Source organism: Marmota marmota, unplaced genomic scaffold, assembly GCF_001458135.2.
Source record: "Marmota marmota marmota unplaced genomic scaffold, marMar, whole genome shotgun sequence".
NCBI lineage: Eukaryota > Metazoa > Chordata > Mammalia > Rodentia > Sciuridae > Marmota > Marmota marmota.
Window position 1 is genome coordinate 12,985,502 of NW_026000242.1, and position 16,703 is coordinate 13,002,204.

General features: G+C 35.9%; 1 pseudogene; it reads left to right on the forward strand.

Annotated features, from left to right (window-relative positions):
• The first annotated feature begins 16,070 nt into the window (after window positions 1-16,070).
• On the forward strand, window positions 16,071-16,165 carry LOC125614011 (annotated as a pseudogene).
• The last annotated feature ends 538 nt before the right edge of the window (window positions 16,166-16,703 follow it).

Here is a 16,703-nt window from a genome sequence, read left to right on the forward strand (position 1 = left end):
ATTAACATTTGACATTTTACTATGTGTTGGGTAGCCTTTGTGAATTGTCTCATAGATTTTTATTTTTTAAAATTTGTTTTTTCCCAATATATAGGGCAGTAGAGTGCATTTTGACATATTATACATACACGGAGTATAACTTATTCTAATTAGGATCCCATTCTTCTGGTTGTACTCTTTATTATGAGGTAGATACAATATTAGTTCCATTTTACTAGAAAGTGCTTATAAAAGTGTTTCATTTTCTGAAAAATGAAGAAGATAGGTATTTAAGAATGCCTTTGCTTCCAATAATCATATGTTTCTTTTTTTTTTCTTTTCTTTCTTTCTTTTTTTTTTTTTTTGGAACCTGGGATTGAACTCAGGAGCACTCAGATACTGAGCCACATCCTCAATACTATTTGGATTTTAGAGATGGGGTTTCACTGAGTTGCTTAGCATTTCACCATTTCTGAGGCTGGCTTTGAACTTGAGATTCTCCTGTCTCAGCCTCCCGACCTGCATCATATGTTCCTTTAAGAGACTACTTCATACTTACAAAATCTCAAAGTAGCATCAAGAGAATAAAGGGATATTGAACTATTTTATTAATAAAAGGCAGCATTGTTCTAGGTAAACATAGTAGGGTAAACCTTGTGTTTACCTCATCTTCCTCCCCAAGTCTCACTGAAGTGACAACAAAGGTTTTTTTTGTTTTGTTTTGTTTTTTAAAGGTACACATTCACGTGGAAAGAGGTGCATGAATTTATAGCAAACTGATTTTTTAAAATCTGAAAGCAGGAATTTGGAGGAACTAGAAATAACTGACTTAACTGGCCTGAAAAAAAAATCAGAGATCCAAGCCTACAGCTTGGAAAGCCAATACAAGCAAACAGGTTCATCCTGCATAACTTGGAAAAGTCTCAGGAATTTGAGACTGCAGGTATCTGGAAAAAAGTAGGAGGTGTAGGATGGGGCTAAAAACAGATGGATGGGTTGAAAATATTTATTTATATTAGCACTTAGGCCTCCAAGTCTTCTTTCCTAGGACAACTGTCCTCTATACGCTGTCCAAATATTGAAATTTGCTCATTTAAGGATTCATCTAGGTAGGGTGAATCACAGGGGCCCACAAGCAGGTACAGCTGTCCTCTTTGGGTAAAATAGAGACCTTTTACTGAAAACAGGATTTAAGCAGGGAGCTTTACCCTGCAAAAAATGAGACCGCCACCCCACCTCACCTGGCTTCTTGAACACCAGCCACGAAACTTGGAACTACGTCCGTTTTCCTAAATCAGGAGATTGGAAGACTCTTATTTGTGAAACATAATATACCCAAGCGTGAACTGCTGCAGAGACCACTTTTGTGGTTCTTCAAAAGGACAACCGTGTCCATGCCAGATCATCTTGCAGTGATGCCTGCTAGTCAATAAATGCCACACAGAGGCATCCAGGTACCCACAAATCATAAGATGTTTAAAGAAAGATTAACAGTGAACTGAACAAATAAGAAACCTTTTAATATTCTTAGAAATAAAAGAAAACATTCCCATAAAAAGAACAGATTTCTTTAAAAAAGTAAGATTTGGATATTAAAAAGTAATAGCAGAAATTAAGCACTCAGTGGAATGGAAAGCTTAGAAAATAGAATTGAGGAAATATTTCAGAATATATCTCCCTAAAGTGCTGGAATAGAATAAGAAATTAAAGGATCAGTTGACATCATCATAATAATAGAAGTTCCAAAAGGAGGAACCAGAGGAAATGAAAAATATTTAAGATATATTCTAAAAATACTTCTCAGAATTATAGGAATTAAGTTTCAAGAAAAAAAGGCTAGAAGATTGGCTAGCAAATAGACAATGAAAAACATAAACTAAAGCAAGGTCCTTCATCATAAATATTTTAGGATACTCATGATGAGAGAAAATTCTAAAAGACCCCCAAGAGAGATGGAAAAGTTATGTCTTGATTCTTTTTCTGCTACTATAGCAGAATTCTAAGAACTAGGTGATTAATAATCAATAGAAGAAGTTCATTTGTCTCACAGTTCTGGAGGTTAGGAAATCCAACAGCATAGCGCTGGCCTCTGGAAAGAGCCATTGTGCTGTGCCATCCCATGGCAGAATGTAGAAGGGCAAGAGAGCAAATGTGCAAGATGGGGCTGAACTGTCCTTTAAAAAATTAGTTATCTAGTGATAACTAGCCCTCTCCTGCAATAACAATCCATCCACAGACATAGAGCCCCTGTCACCTCATCATGTCCTATTAGGCCCCACTTCACAGCATTGTTGCAGTGGGAATTAAGTTTCTAGCTTGTGAATTTGAGGGCATACATTTAAACATAGTAGATTATTCATAACTAATCAGGAATTAGAATAAGTTTAGTCTCGCAAAAACAATACAGAATGTTAGAAGTAGGCAGGTTTTGTAGGGGTGACAAAACTCCATCTCCATTCTATTAGGGTCACAACTGCCATAGAATTTCATTAATATAAGATAGCATAGCAGGATAGAAACATACACATTTACTTATAAATGCTTTATGTGGCTATGTGGCATAAGAGCCCACTTAAGAAAATGTTCACCTCCTCCAGCCACACCCTACCTGCCTTCAGTTACCACTCAATTAATCCCCATCAAAGGATTGGGTTATGATAGACTTAACCTAATAATTTCAACTCTGAATGTTCTTGAATTGTCTCTTGAATGAGCTTTTGGGGGACACCTAACATCTAAACCATAAGAGAAATGGATTAGAAGATTAGAGTGATCTTTTTGCACCTGCTGTTCTTCAAATGCATTTAACTCAGTATGCCAGAATAGCATATTTTAACCATTTCAATTTACAAACCAGAATCCTGTTAGTCAAACTAACAATTAAGCATGAGGGTAGAAGTTCCATTTTTGTAATTTCTCAACAAATTTAGGTCCTAAGGATCCTATTCTGGAAGCTCCTGAAGGATGGTATTTTCCTGAAGTCAGGATATCATCCAAGAGAGAAGGTAAAGCATCTTGGAAACAAGATTTGTTTCCAAGACATCAGGACATCATTCAAGAGAGAAGGTAAAGCATCTTGGAAACAAGATTGGAGGTGAAGATAATTTTCAGAACGAAGGAGAAGTCAAGTCACGGAATGATTGTGTTGAGGCAGAGCTCTGAACCAACCAGTCCAGTTCAAAGTGGGAGGATCAGAGGATTCCAGCAGCCATGTCTGCAATCAATCAGTCAATCAAAAACAAAACTGATGGACTTCCTGTTGTGTTGAAGTTCAGCTCTGTCAGAGTTGAGGGTTGAGTAATATTTGCACAGTAAAGCGAACAACTGAACTGAAAAAATTCATGAAGTCAAGTATTATAGGAGAAAAGGAATGCAATTAGAATATAGTATCTTTATCGCCACTGCAGTATTTTATATAGTCACAAAATATAAACAATAAATATTGATTATGTATCACAAAAAAAGTGATATAGCTCTTTTAGAAGAATAGAAAAAAATGAGGTTCCAGTGGGTGCTATATTCTTGGATTTTGTATCCAATATTCAAATAAGTGAGGGATGAAACTATTTGCAGAAAGCTGGGTGCAGAGGTTCACACTCGTAATCCCAGCAACTCAGGAGGCTGAAGCAGAAAGATATCAAGTTCAAAGCCAGCATCAGCAATTTAGTGAGGCCATAAGTGACTTAGTGAGACTCTGTCTCAAAATAAAAATTATAAAAGTATTGGATATGGTTCAGGGTTAAGCACTCCTGGGTTCACTCCCTGGTACTAAAATTAATAAAATAAAATTTAAAAATTATATGTATACTGAACATGTACAGACTTTTTTTTTCCTATTTCTATTCTCTAAACCATTTAGTACAACTACTTTCATAGCATTTATACTGCATTAGGCATTATAAGAAATCTAGAGGTATATGAGAGTATGTGTATAGGCTATGTGTAAACATAACACCATTTTATAAGGGACTTGAGCACTCCAGATGATGGTACTTCATGGAGTCCCAGAACCAATCCCCCATGGATGCTGAGGGATGATTGTACATTTGTAAGAGGGTAGGGGCCTGACTGTGAGTTAAATTCTCATTTTGCATTGATACATTTTAAATTTTATAAAATCATAAAAGAGCAATATAATTAAGATATTTAGAAATATGAAAGTAAGCACCAGAAAAAAACAGACAAATCATTGAAAGTGGCATTTTCTGGGGTGTTGGAATTGGGAAAGCAGATGGCTGGGTACATATTTGGGGTATGTGTGTGTGTGTGTGTGTGTGTGTTACTCTAGTAAAAGTGAAATTAAAAAACAGAAAGCACTATCTCAAAATCTACCATTTTGACAAATGTCTTATTACATAATTCTTACAAAATTATAAATATTCTGACTATCCCCCCCCCCCAGATATCTAAATGGTGAGGAATCTGAAAGTAATTCCAAAGCAGTAAAGTAGAAAATCTACAAAATTTCCTGTTTCTTTCCTACAAACTATTTGAGAATCCGTGAAGTGCATTTGAAAGTATTTCATATCTGAAAAATGTTCCTAACATTCAATAAATATTTTTGAATAAGAAATTGAGTATGAGCAGTAAATGTTCATACTGCTGTATTTTTTTCAACTATAAAAGTTACAGATTATGTACTGTTTGTAAGTTCAGTGCTACTTATGCTGGGTCAAGCCATACATATGGGATATGCTTGCTAAGTGTTTGGATGGAATTGAAATTTTTGAGTGCCCTGGAGACCTGACTGAGCCAAGAATTGAGGGAGGGGGTGCTTGAGTTTACTTGCTACAATTTGATTTGTCACTTTTCTGTTGGAAGGAAAATGAAATTCACAAATTCCTAGAGGCTTTTACTAGGAGTGAAATACCAAGCTTTTATGATTCTTGTCTGTAAAGGAACTTACTGGACCCCATACCTTAGGTTACTGACCCACATCTGGATTCTAGATGGATTCACGGTTTTCCTCATAGTCTATAAATCACTTACCCAAAATGAAACCTCTTTTAATCTACTCCAGTCCCAGCAACTTGTCAGTATTTTGTTAGCAACTAAAGAATGCAATTTAAAAACATAAGGTCTATTTAATTTAAGGAAGAGTTTTTTTGCTGTGTTTTGTTATTTCTATTTTACATTTCAATTAATTTGTTTTCCTGCAATTAAAACTTGCCTTTTCAGGTATTTTATTAGTAATCCTAATAACAATTAAAATCTTCCTTTTCAGGTATTAATCCTAATGAACTAGTTTTTCTTTTTAAACATTTTCTCCCCTTATTTTTAAAGAAAAAACCAAATCATACTTACTGTTTATTGAAAAACATGGGAGAAAACACCACTGTGAATATTTTAACAGCTTAGAGAATGCTCATTATTATTAAATTAAATATTATTCTAAATATTTTACTCACTAAAAATCCATTTCATTCTCCTGTATTAGTTTTCTATTACTACTCTAATTCAGTAGATTGCACCACCACAAATTTATTATCTTTATAGTTCTCTAGTTGGGAATTCTGATATGTTTGGGCTAAAATCAAGGCGTCAGCAGCATGTAATTTTTGTTATTTTTCTGGAGACTCTAGGGAAGGATGTTTCTTCACCATTTCCAGCTTTTGGAGGCAGCTCACATTCTTTGCCTCAGGGCCCCCTCCTCCATCTTCAAAGCCCAAACAGGCATCTCTCTCTCACCCCTCTCCCTTCTTCTACCTCCATCTTTAACTTTTAAGGTCCCTGGTCGTCATTTAGGGCCTGAATAGATAACCCCAGGTAATCTCCCTAGTTTAAAGCCAGCTGCAATTTATTTCCCCTTTGTTTTTGTAGGGTATCATGTAGATTCCAGGGATTAGGACATGGACAAATCGGCATATTACTCTGCTTATCATATATAATTGTAATGCTATAGTATCTACAGGTACTATTATTACTCCCACTTTATAGATGAGACAGACTGACTATAAACTCCCAGAGGTCAAAAAACAGAGATTTAAATCCAGGCAGTCTTCTAGAGCTCTTAAAAACTAATTTATACCAATATAACTCACCACCAACATACCTTTTATTTTATTTCTTTATTCAGTGATTTTTACATAATTGTTAGATGCAGGCACAGCTTTATAGCCTTTCTTATTCTATTTATGCCTAACATATCTATGTGGCATCACATTTCAGACTCAGGACTTTTGCCCATGTTATTTCTCTTAAAACTCCCTCCCTCTTACTTTACCATGTAGGGACATCTTCTGTGTCCAGTGTTTCCAAAGTGAACACCATCAACTCTCCATCCTCCCCACCTTCATTTTTCTTCATAGCATTTATCATTTATTGATATCATGAAACATTATCTCTTTATTATTTTTCTCCCCTACTGAAATATAATCTCCAGGAGGACAAGGACTTTATTTTGCTCATGGATGTAGGCTCTTAATAAATATTTCTTAAATGTAATGAAAAATGGAAGATTTTGAATTAAGAAAAGTCATTTCTAACTACTACCTTAACAAATATGAGCTGTTCATATGTTCTACTCATCACCTGTTGGTACAGATGATTTTACCTATTTAATTAGAGCACCGAGGCAATAAAATGCATGCTGGCATAAACACATTTAAATATTAAATCTTAAGCACTTTCTATGCTGCTTTATGGTCTTCAGTACTATTAGTTTCAATGCCTGCATAAATAATAATAAATTTGTAGATATAATTAATTAACTATCTTTCTATTTGATTCTTTTAGATTATATTTTGATCCTTTATTAACTTGCAGTTTGATCTTTGACAGGTAACCTCTGAATTTATTTCCTCATTATGAAAATAATATCTAGATTAATCTTATTGAATCCAATACCATAAGCAAAGTATCCAGATAATATATGCCAAATAATTGTTACTGAGTAAATTATTAGTTTCCTACATTTTGGTTCTCTTTATGATATATTGCTTAAAATGATGTTTCATTGAATACTTATTGTTATTGACATTTTTGTATTATTACCTTAAGATAAATACCCAGGGATATTATTACTGGCCTGTAGTGGTACAAAATATTTAATAAGGAAATTAAATTTATTCAACTTAGGATGACTGTTTCTAACTTAGTTTTAAGTGTGACTTTCACTAAAGACAGATAAATGATAATACTTTTTTTTAAAAGAGAGTGATAGAGAAAGAATTTTTTAATATTTATTTATTTATTTTAGTTTTCAGTGGACACAACATCTTTATTTTATTTTTATGTGGTGCTGAGGATCGAACCCAGCGCCCTGCGCATGCCAGGCAAGTGCGTCGTCACTTGAGCCACCTCCCCAGCCCAAAATGATAATACTTTTAATATTATTTGGAAAGTATTATTTGTTTACTAGATATATTATACAATTTAGAGTGTAAAGTTTTTATCATTTCAGAAATATTTGCCTGTATTCTAAGTAGCATTTTAGGCCTTTCAAGGTATAAAAATTTTCTTTTGCTTTTATGCTTTAAAAGCATTCAGAATTTTGTTTAAAATGAGGGAAGTGATCATTCACTCTATCTTTAAATCTCCTTTGAATTTCTTAGAATTGTGCCCAAATTATTTCCTCTGAAGTTTTTTCTTTTTTTAAACTTGACAAACCTTTCTAATTTAATAGTTGCTCTCAAAAATAGATTCATCATCAGTGTGTTGCTATAGTTGTCTGTATCGTTCCTGGTCTCAATTTAGTTATAGCATCTGTGCAAAATGGTATGAAAGTTATTTATTACTCCACCATCCAGAGGGAATGCTTGATTCCTGACATTTATATTCCCTTGAACATAAAAACCAGATAAAAAGAAAATCAAACTTCATGCTTTGGGGACTGAACAGATTGCTTACCATGGTTAGTAGAGAATGCCCTCCCCCGCCTCCTCTTCCTGAATTATAAATACATTGTCATGGATTGTGTCCCTGAACGACCAGATATTTTTCTTTTAACTTGCATTTTTTTAGCATTGGGTGGGTAGGGGATTATTGGGCTGGTTGAATAACTTAATAATTAAGAAAGTAGGCTTTGGAGGCCTGCAGACCTGGATTGGTCAGTAGCACTTCTTTGACCTTGAGCCAGTTGCTTTTCCTCTACCCATTGGATTCCTGAGCTGTCAATCACGATAATAGTCTTGAACTTAGAGATTTCTGTAAGGATCAAATAAATGAGTTCACACAAAATATATGCAAATGTCGGGAAAAAAATCAGTGCCAAATGTTACCTATTTATAAAGTTAAGATAGAAAAGTCGGTGAGTTTTAGATGCAAAAGCACATGCATCCTGGTAGCCACTGCTCCAGACCTTAACAGGCCATCCCACTGGGGTCTCCTGTTCCACTAAGGGGCTAAATGTTTAATTGAACTCAGAGACATCACTTAATGATGATGTTAACTTTTTCATTGAATTATGCTATTTTTAAAAGGCTTACTTTTCCTATTTTGGCATAATAAAAAGGACTCCACCATCCAGATAATATTGGTAATTATATAGATAATCTGAATGCAGATTTCACATGAACCAGATAATTTAATCATAGTGGCATTAGAATTCAATTTGAGAGACACTGTTACCAACTCACCTGCAATACCCAGGCATTAAAAGAGGGAGTTAGTTGAGGATAAGAAAAGGGCTTCTAATATACATCATAACATATATTGAAGCCACATAGCATACTCACAGACCACAAGTCAAGGGATAGAAGAAATGTGAGTTAGTAGGCTAGAAAGAAAAATTCTATTTTGAATATTCCTATCACTGAAATTTTGGTGTATAATTTCAATTGATTTGAGTTGCTCTGTCTTTCCTCCATGATATGTGTGTGAGTTCTGGGGGTGAGGGGGGTGGTATAGATGATGGCTTGTCATCAGTAGATCCTGATATTTGAGATGTCTTTATTCTTATTTCATTGTCTGTGATTAATCCACGCAGATTGCTGACTAGCTGTCACATGTTCTTAAATGAAAGGCTTTCTGAAGTTGCTAAAATCTTCAATCCTCCTTCCATGACCTTTTGTGTGTCAAGGAATTGAATGTGCAGCTCTCAGTCCATTCTAGGCCATCAAATGCTCCAAGATTGCTTAGGACCCTGACAATTTCATGCATTCTTGGCTTCCCAGGATATCTTGGTCGCTCTTTGGCCCACCAGGGCCAGGAACACTGTGAGGCACTGTGGGCCAGTGTTTGCTGACAAAGCACCCTGTCTTCCTCCTCCAGATTCTGTGTCCCATAGGGCTCTGTTCTGAGTCCTCAGTTTCATTCGGGGCACTATCATTCCCTCATCCAGCTTCTCTTTCAATGGACCTACATATTCTACACAAGTCATGTTCACCTTGGATTCTCTTTTCCTAACCCAGAGAATCTACTAGTTCCAGAATGAATGGGGAAGGCTTTCCCAATTCATCACATATTCTTCCAAATCCATGACATATGCTTAGACTTTTTGAGAAGTCTTTTGATCCTCTTGGATCTTCTTTTGTATTAATTGACTTTTTAAAAACTAACAAGTGCATAATTTTTGCAAACGCAAAGACAATTATTATAAAAACATTTGGAGAAATCAGGTTTTTTTTTTTGATGTATGTTCTTTGCAGGCTAAATATCTAAATTTCTTCAATTATTTTAGACTTTGTCAGTTCTCGTGCTTGTTTTCTTCATGAACTTCCTAAAATGAAATGAACACAACAAAATACCCCATGAATTGTTTGACCAAAGATAAAGATCTTTTCTGCATATGATCCTGGAATAACTTGAGATATACCCTGCAACTTCCTAAAACCTGTAACAGGGAATATTGGAAATGTGAAGAGGGAAAAATGGATGAAGTAGTCGGAAATGTCAGAAATTCAAGGTTTATGGTCTGTATCTTTGGGAGGCTTATGGAGAATGGAAATTAGATCATTAAACAGCATATTAGCATCCCTTCACTGGTGTGAATCCTGAGCTGTGAAGATGGGGGTGGGTGGTTATATTCTTTCCAGCATCCTGGTTGCCATACGATTGAGTCAGCACCCAGTGACTTCACAAACTTTTTTAAAAAAAAAAAAGAAAAAGAAAATGACACCTTCTACTCCCATACCACATTCATTCAGATTTTTAGATGGTATATGACTTCCTTACCAGAAAACACCTTTGAATGTTAGATACCCTGGCTCTGTCGGCCCCTTGAAGGGTCTGCTGCTGACTGTGCCATTATCATGGACTGTATGCCCCTCAGTCTCTGTGTGATGGGGCTACTCCTCTGAGGCTCTGCTGATTCATGAAGAACAGAGAGTGAGATTGTATACAACTAGCCCTTTGAGGCCTTTCTTTTCCTTCTTTGTTTAAAGCTGCTCATCATGGTAATCTGGGACACCTGCTTGATAATGTGTCCAAGTACAGTTAAGGGAACAGACTAATGCAGTAGAATGGCCCTGGAGTGGGAATCGGGGGAGTTTGAATTTTTTTATTTGCTACTAATTTGTTGTGTGCCTTCTGCAAAATTTATTGCACTTCTTCATGTCCTTGTTTATTTTCTATCTATAAATGAGATGGTTGGACCAAAGCAAAGTTCTGTACAATTTTATCATTCTGTAACACTAATAGTTAATATTAAACAGCCATTTTATAGAGGTTTATTTCTCTGTATGTTGTATAATAGTGGCCATCAGTGGTTCTTTGGAATATTTGAGCTGAAATTCTTCTAAGGGCTTTTGTGAAAATATTATCTCAAGGTAAATGACATTTATCTCTTAATAAGGTAGTAAAGGACAGGAATAGAATTTACATTCTGCTGTTTTATGCCCATACTTTATTGACTTCATTAAACTTTGCATTTAAGCACTGTATATGACTGCAATTTTTTAGAAAATTAAATGACAGTGACATTTGATACTGGCAGATGAGATGGAAAGGTTACATTTGCATGAATCCATGTCTCAGTTTTTAGTTTTAAATTCTGAATTATAACTGAATTCTTTCTCTAGTCATTAACTCATTCTGGCTATGTATTGATTAGACTATAATCTGCTTGGTAGAAACTCTACCTGTTTTCACATAGCATTCCATACATGGTTGAACAGAGGAGAGCACTACAGGAAATCATGCATCCATGTAGATGGTACTGCTTCTGATTCATTGTCTAATCTCAGTGCTGCCAACCCTCTGGTGGTGGTTAGGTCTTCAGATGCTGTTGGTCATCTCTTTCCCATTTCCCTCAGATACTATTCCAAACTTTGATCTTTTGCCTCATGCCACCTATACAACCCTTCTGCCTTCAGTTGAGACAAAGGACTCTGACATCTATATCACTGAGAATTGGGATCATCCCAGTGGAAAAATAGCAACACTTACAGACTTTGTGTTGAGAGATTGAAACCTTCCTATGGTGCTGCTAAGTGGGGCAGCCACCTAGCCTGGGGTTTCAGAGTCTGAGAACCTATCACCAATCATGATGTATGTAAATGCACACTATTGTTAGGTGTATTATTTTAAGTCAAACAAGTGTTGTATTTTGTTTTACCGATCTGAACTTCCAATTCTAATTTTTCCTTCCTTATTACCTAGAAGTATGTCTATGTACCTACCATTCTTTCTTCCCTTTGAGAAGAATCTTCCACTCAAAGGCCTACCTTTCTTATAGTTTCAATTTCTGTTCCTCTACTGGATCCTTTATACCAGTGTAATTATTTATTAATTCATTCAGATCAGATTGACTTACTGATCATAATTTAATATGACTGTTCCTTTGCCATGTAACTTTAAAGTGTTTCTTTTCATTCCTGTTTTTCTGGATCTGTTTTTTAATTTTTTGTCTGCAAATGAAGTGGTTGGGCAAGATCAAATTTTTATGGTTTTAAATATTCTGTGACATATTTAGTGCTTTATCAGTTGCAATAACATGGAAAATTCTATCTGTATACATGCTGTAAAGACGGAGGAATGATATGGATATCATTATCCTAAGTACATGTATGAAGACATGAACAGTGTGAATATACTTTGTATATGAATGGTGTGAATATACTTTGTATATAACCAGAGATATGAAAAATTGTATAATATGAATTGTAATGCATTCTGCTGTCATATGTAAAAAATTAGAATAAAAAAATAGAAAAATAGCTAAATATTTAAAAAAATAATGATCACAAATGATGGTGGCCAGACTGTTCCTTCCCACTCACTCCACTGATGTTTAATCTTGGTCATGTGATGTGATTTTATTAGTGGAAAGTGCCTACAGCTAGCAGGGTGCCAGTCCTATAATGGGCCTCAAGAAGCATGGTATGCTTCTGCCTGCCTTCTTGTTTTCCAAGGGTAGTCTATAGCTCAAGGCATGAGGAAACACATGGTGTGAAACTGAACAGAGCCCATGCCTGGATCCAAGCCCAGCTGAGCTCGTCCAACATCAGCTGAATTTAAGTTGATCCACAGATCCATGGGCAAGAAAGACATGCTTATTTTAAGACATCAAGTTTTAGGGTGACTTGGTAAAATTGGACTAATATGCTACCCGATTCATTTTTTTCATTCAACAATCATGTTGGCTAACTGGTACATATGTTAGATACTTATAGACCCCAGGAATACCACAGTGAATAAAACAAAATTAAATGAATAGGATAAGCTTGCATTTTGACAAATGCTAGAATAAAACAAGATGGGGTGAAGTGACAGACAGTGACGAGTGGCTGCGGGAGAGTGCACATTTAGTCTGGGTAGTCAGGAAAAGACTCTTGAGAAGGAAACAATGAATGACAAGGAGGAGGCAGCAGAGGTCAGCCAGCCATAGTCCATGGCTGCAGAACAGCAAGGGCAGGGGGGTCCTATGGTGGAAGTGAGTTTGGCCCAGGAACAGACTTCATCATCTTTCAAATAATCCAACACTATAAAGTTAACATTCAAAATATTCTAAAGCATAGAAGCTAGACTGATATCTAGCAATAAAAACAAATCTGGAGAAGCAGTTTAGCCAGAATAAAAAATGAAGGTGGTAGCAAAGAGAGGCAGTTTGGGAACTGGCCTTGCTGGTCACTTGTCATAGGCCCCAAGGGTGCACATGGGTCAGGATGGTTAGTGTGCAGCTGGACAGATAGCTGCAGTTCCACTGAACTGGTCTTAGTCTTTGTCAACAGCATCCTCCTGTTTTGTTTTTATTGGGCTAAAGTTTTCCTATTTCAGAGATGCATTAAATTGTTTTCACTGAATGAAAATGATTTCACGGTTTTCCTCTGCTGCCTCAGTTTTGGTTTTTCCCTGTTGTTCTAATCAAAGTTATAGGCATACCTGGTTTAAAGAGTTAACAAGTTCTATAAGGTTTGTTATAAACAATAGCCATCCTCATGAACAACCCTCCCATGGTAACATTTCCCTGTCCCAGAGTTTTACCTGATTATTTGATATTTCCCCTTTTTTGTCACCAAAGAACCTATTAAGTACCACTTCTTTATATGCCATATTTAAGAATTCCCACATCAGCTAGGCAGGCTTAGCTTTCTTTCTTCCCTTTTCTATTAAACACATTTTTATTCTATCACCTTCTCCTCTTAATTTAATGCTATAATAATTTTTCTTAGATTCATATTCAATGTTTCTATCACTGTGATTACATAATGCTTTTAATAGCTGATCTAGACAAGAGGATGCCATTTTCTTTCTGTTCTGTGGTAGGCAACTTCTCAGGTGGTCCCCAGTGATCCCTGTCTACTAATATCCAAAGCATGGTGTATTTTCTTCCTTTCCCTTGTGAGCTGCATTTACTGACTTGTTTCTAACAATTAGAATATGGTAGAAACAATGGATATGATTTCTGAGATAATACATAAAGACTGGTTATTATTCGGGGCTCTTTCATTTGGTTACTCTGTGTGTAGTAGGCAGAGTTCTAAAATTGTCCCATCAAATTCCCAAACTTAGTTACTCAAACATAATCTCATACTGCTCTGAAGGAATTTTGCAGGTGGAAGTGAAGTATCAATTCACCTTATAATAGAAAGATGATCTTGCATTATCCAGCCAGGCCCAATGGAATCACCTGAACCTGGCTGCAAAAGATAGTACACATTATGCAGAAGGGAGGATCAAAAAGATCTGAAGTGTGAGTAGGTCTCAGTCCACCATTGCTGGCTTAAGACAAAGAGGTCAATAGCCCCAGAATGTGGGTGGCTTTGGAAAATGAGTATGACTTCTGATCAACAAGCAGCAAGGACTCAAAGATCTCAGTCCCACAATCCTATGGGCCTGAATTCAGCCAACTATCTGAATGAGCCTGGAAGTGGATTTTTCCCCCAAAGCATTCAGATGAGAAACCATCTTGACTGACACTGATTTCAGCCTTATGAGATTCAGATTAGACTCTGAGCCTGCATGGACTTCTGACCAGGAGACCTGTGAATTAATAAGCTAAGCTTTTGAAATCTTTTACAGCAGTGATAAAAAAATTAATATATTGAGGTAAGCCAGCTGACAAGTTGGAAACATACGAAGAGAATCAGAGAAGTGATCATGTCAAGGATTCGTCTTGATAAGCTAATATCATTGAAACTTTCTCAAAAAATTACACAAGAGAGATCAGTCATTTACTTTATTGCATGCATGCTGGGGTACTGTCTTGAGTAAGACAGATGTGTTTCTGTTTTCATAGAACATAATTTCTAGTTAAGGTAATATTAGAAGAGGGATTGTTACTGGTACGGTAAAACCTAGATAAGCTCTTTAGCATCATTTGCTCTTAGCTGACTTGAACCTCACTAATTTAGAGGTCACACAGATAGTGAAACTTGATTCATTTTGTGTCTGTTCTTCAAAGTTTACTCATAACAGGGAGAAAAATCATCACAATTGGATTGATGCTTTTAGGAAAATTCCAAGATTACACAGTAAGAATTTAATGAACATTTACTAAAGGCTTTGATGGTGCCAATTCCCTGGGCTCAAATGTGTGGTCAACAATGAGGCCTGTCCTCATGAATCTTAGCTAAGGAGAAGAAGGCAGATGTAGAAGTGTGTAACTACTGTGCTATGTGATCTGTGCAAGTAGAGAAGTCTCAGAAGGCCCAACGGGGCAGGTCTAGGTTTCTAGAATATCATTAAGGTACATTTTAATTAGATGTTTTCTACTTACCAAGCACTAGCTTTTATTCTTAGACTCTGAAAATAACAAGCCCATATTTTTCTTTCATTCTTATTTCTGATTCCAGTGCAAATCCCTGAGAAAGGTAAGAATGCATTGCCCTTGAGCATAGCATAAATTTTTATTTATGCTCATAAAAATCAGGGATCTATTAGCTATTTGGCCTTGAGCTGAACAGATGTGTTTGTTCAGTAGCAGAAGATTAAGATTTCTTGAAAGTCTTGGTTGCTTGTTTTTTGATTCCTGAGCACTATATTTTCTGACATGTGCTATTCCCACAGTAATCTTATTACCATTACTCATTTACTAATTTAGTGAAAGACCATTTGCTCAGGGAAACCCTGTGTGTATTTTAAAAATAGCTACATATCCGGGTTTCCTTGATGTAGTAAAGAGAACAAAAAAGGAAGCTGTTAGTTTTATACACGGAAATAACTGATTTGAAGTCAACCTGTTCTCATTTATATACAAACATGTGCATAGAGATATGTTACCACTAAAATGTTTTATGTGTTTGCATTCATACATAGTCTCTGTTCTTTTTGCAAAATGATGCTCTGTCTGGTTTTCTCATTAAGAGTCAAAAAGCTCAGAGGCACATCTTCACATTTATAATTAATTGACCCAGTCAATAATTGCCTGATGTATACCTTGATCATTCCTGAAGATATAAACAAAAGCATGAAAGAATCTTTAGGTAACTCAGTTTCTTTGAGGAGGAAACACTTAAATTTCTGATGGAGAATGAGTATGAAATATTCTTTCCTTTAAAGAAGTTGGCCCAGTGACAAAATGATGTGCCAGTTTCTATGACCAAAAGAATTCTAGGTAATGACAAAGCTTTCCCTTCAAGAGCACCTCCCTGAGGGAAATAGGATTATGATAAGTAGAATTCCATTAAGATTAATTAGGCAGGCACTAGAAATGAAAATTGGATGGGGGAACTTAAGAATCTGTATTAGTAAAGGTTATTAATTTTAAAAAAAACCTTTGTGATTCATAAGTATGATGTTTGGGTGTTCACACCATTGTATGAGCTATTCCTCCCTTAAATCTTGTTAGGCTGTTGTCAAAAAGAAAAAAAAAATGTGTAAATGCTTAAACAGGTAAAATTATACTTCTCAATTATGTAAAATCCAGAATAATTTTATGTCCTTGGTGGAAGCTCTTTTCCAGATAGTGACTCAGGGAATGCAACTCCTTCCATTCTGTGGCACTACTAATTTCAGCACTGACTTCCAAGGTCACTGTGCTGTGCACCAAGTCTGCAGATGGTGAGAGGACAGACACACGTGAGGTTGTTATGGACATGCTTGGAATTGGTACAAAGTACTTCTTTTCCTATTATATTGGCTAGAACTCAGTCATATGACCTTTTCTAACTAGAGGCAAAGCTAGGAACATAGTCCACCTGTGTAGTGAGGAGAAGGAAGAGGTGAACTGTTCATCATCGACACCGAAGCCTTGAGCTGAATCAGAACACTTTAGATTTAGAAAGTACTAGAGGGTTTTGTATTTATTTATTTTCTTATTCCCTGGTTGGAACACTCCTCAGCTACTTATTAAATACCCTATATTCCAGGATTTTCTTTATCCTTGTTTGTTGTGTCTGGCTTCT